Source organism: Pristis pectinata, chromosome 11 (assembly GCF_009764475.1).
Source record: "Pristis pectinata isolate sPriPec2 chromosome 11, sPriPec2.1.pri, whole genome shotgun sequence".
NCBI classification, from domain to species: Eukaryota; Metazoa; Chordata; class Chondrichthyes; order Rhinopristiformes; family Pristidae; genus Pristis; species Pristis pectinata.
Window position 1 is genome coordinate 42,257,626 of NC_067415.1, and position 3,329 is coordinate 42,260,954.

At 40.2% G+C, this 3,329-nt stretch overlaps 1 long non-coding RNA gene across 1 annotated transcript; it reads right to left on the reverse strand.

The window, feature by feature from the left end:
- Positions 1–1,760: 1,760 nt before the first annotated feature.
- On the reverse strand, positions 1,761–3,025 carry LOC127576268 (uncharacterized). Its single transcript, XR_007957198.1, has 3 exons — positions 2,906–3,025; positions 2,691–2,799; positions 1,761–2,307 (listed from the first exon to the last, which is right to left on the reverse strand). It is a non-coding gene; the product is annotated as an uncharacterized LOC127576268 (long non-coding RNA).
- Between the last annotated feature and the right edge of the window lie 304 nt (positions 3,026–3,329).

The following is a 3,329-nucleotide window of genomic DNA, read 5'->3' on the forward strand; positions in this document are numbered from 1 at the left end:
CAGCTCTGAAAGATTTTTAAATTTGCTCAGGCCTCAAATGAGGTGCCAGAGGACTGGAGATCAGCACGAGTAGGCCACACAATTATGACCTGGCGAGTCTAACTACAGTGCTAGTGAAATTATTGGAAACAATTCTAAATGACAGGATTAACCTGCACCTGGAGAAGCAGGGATTAATCAGAGTCAACAAGGCTTTGTTGAGAGGAAATCTTGTCTCATTAACTTGACTGAATTTTTTGAAAAGGTACCTGTGTTGATGAGAGAAGCATGGTTGATGTAGTTTACATGGACTTCAGTAAGGTTCCATAGGGAAGACAGGTCCAAAAGGTAAGGGCCCATGGGATCCAGGACAATTTGGCAAATTGAATCTGAAATTGGCTTGTGAAAGGAGACAGTCTGATAACAGAATTTTTTTTTACATTGGAAGCCTATGACAAATGGTGTGCCACAAAGATCGGTGTTGGGCCCTGTGCTGTTTGTAACCAATACCAATACCAAATGGATTTCAATACAGACAAGTCTGAGCTGATGCATTTTGGAAAGTCAAACCAGCGTAGGACTTATACTATAAATGGTAGAGAACTGTAATGGAACAGAGGGACCTAGGAGTACAAGTGCATAAGAGCAAATTTGGTTAAATCAGTTATTCCCGTGATAAATTTAAGCACAAGGGCATAGTTCATTGAAAGCAGTGTCACAAGCAGACAGAATGGTGAAAAATGTGTTTAGCATGCTGGCCTTCATAAGTCAGGGTATTGGGAATAGGAGTTGGGACATTATGTTGCAGTTGTATAAGTTGTTGGTGAGGCCACACTTGGAGTATTGTGTACAGTTTTGGTCACCCTGTTATAGGAAAGATGTGGTTAAACTGGAAAGAGTGTAGAAGAGATTTATGAGGATGTTGCCAGGACTAGAGGGCCTGAGTTACAGAGGGAGGTTGGCCAGGCTAGGTCTTTATTCTTTGGAGTGTAGGAGAATGAGGGGTGATCTTATAGAGGTTTATAAAATTATGAGAGGCACAGATAAGGTGGATGGTAGCAGTCTTTTCCCCAGAGTAGGGGAATCCAAAACAAAGGGGCATAAATTTAGGGTGAGATGAGAAAGATTTAAAAGGCACCTGAGGGGCAACTTTTCTATGCAGAGAGTGGTGAGTATATGGAATGAGCTGCCAGAGGAAGTGGTTAAGGCAGGTACAATAGTATCATTTAAGAAGCACTTGGATAGGTACATGCAGGGGCAGAACTTAGAGGGATATGGGTCGAACTCAGGAAATTGGGACTAGCTGGGTGGGCACTGGTTGGCATGGACTCATTGGGTCAAAGGGCCTGTATCCATGCTGTATTGCTCTATGACTTGATACATTTTGGGAGGATTGTTAGGCATTGTTAGACATAGGACATCCTTCAGGAATTGTGGATAGCTGATATTAATACAAACGAGAACCAAATGGCAGCAGGTACACATTCAAGAAGTAGTAGGATGATCATTTGAAGGTTGTGGGCTGAGTGCTAGAAAATGGAATTAGCATATACACTTAATGGCTAGCATGTATATGATGGCCCAAAGGATCTGTTTCCCTGCTAAATGACTCTAGGATTCTGTCTTTGACTCTGAAGTATATGCAAGTTGCTGAAATGTGCTTAATATGAATCATGAAATACCATAAGCTGGCCAATGCCAAAATCTCTTGAAGACTGTTCACCTTCAATAGGTATTAATTAAGACCACTTGAGATTTACTGTTAATAAAACATTCAGGTTTCCATTCTCCAATATGAATACAAGTGATTTAACTTGTTGATTAAAATGGATATTAATCAATACAATTGTTTATCACTATCACAAATGCAAAAAAGTTTGAAAATACTAATGTAATTCAGTAATTAAGCCAAGTAAACCAGCTTCAATATGCATAAAGTCTTGTACCCACATCAATACACAGTAATTTTGCAAAATGTTACAATGACTCCTTGATTTTTGTGTGTCGCTGCTAATTCTCAAATTATGTTTTGGTGCCTTATGTGAGAGCACAAACTCACCAAGAGAAACTAATAGTGGAATTAGTGGATTACTTGAAAAATAATCTGCAAGTGCAACTCTACTGCTTGCCATTTTCTGTTGTTGTCAAATAATGGTTAAACCATCTAAATAATAGTCAAAGCAATTATTATGAATACTACAGCACCAATATATCTGTTGTTTAGACATTTTGCCATGGTGTTCCTCTGTTGTCCAACTGATATCTCTAAAATTATTCCCATCTTCTTAATGCTGCTCAGCTTTGCCATCTGATGAGTGAATTAACATGCTGGAGGATGAAGAGGAGTTCCCATAAGACTACATACTCAAGAAGAGGAAGAATAATTGGACAGGTCAACATACAGGATACTGGTCAGCATGGCATTGTGTGATCAAGATCTACTTTCAGTAATTGGTACATTCAACCTCATTGCAACCTTCTTATACCAATGGATCTGCTTATCTCCTCCTCTGTCCAAAAAGAAGCTTTTGCCTGGATTTTCTTCCAGGTTCTGCTGATCCACCACATTTTATTGCGTGTTCTTCCCAAATTTCCATTGAACTTACAAATCAAAAGAAATCCAGTGCATTATGTTTTACAGACCTGCATTCAGACCCATTCAGCCAGAAGGCATTGTGGGATGAGGTAGAAAAATCTGAGCACACTCTTACCTTTAACTGTGTGATGATGTGCACAGTAGTACTGTTGGTCATGGACTGGTCTCTCATTCATGGTGTGAGCTGCTGTTGGATGTTTGCCTCGTAGGTTTGTTGGTGCTGGCTGGGATGGATTGAGGTAAACAACAGCACAAAAATGACAGGTTTTGGTGGCTGCTTTGAGAGAAACTGACAGGTACATTATAAACATTGTAAAAGGGGCCACTTACTTGGGAAATGGCAAGAAGACCAGGAGGAAGACAAGGAAAATTTGTTTAGACACCAGATTGTTATGATCTGGAATGGACTGCCTGAAAGAATGCTGGAGGTAGATTCAGCAAGAGAGTCAGCTACACACTTAAATGGAAGAAAAACACAGAGCTGCGATCAAAGAACAGAGGAATTTGACTCATCACAAACATTTCTGTTCAAAAATTATTTCATCTCATGGACAGAGTCCCTTTGATTTTTGATGGTGAAAAGCAGTCTTTTCAAAGCTGCTGCTAGCTGGACTTGACATTTACCAGTCAGTGGTGGCACACGATAAGACATTATCCCTGGAAAGGAAGTGTGGAAAGCTTGTGGGGGTGTCAGGGACAAGACAAGATTTAGAGAGGCCTTCCAACTCCACTAATACTGCAGCCACATTTCCAT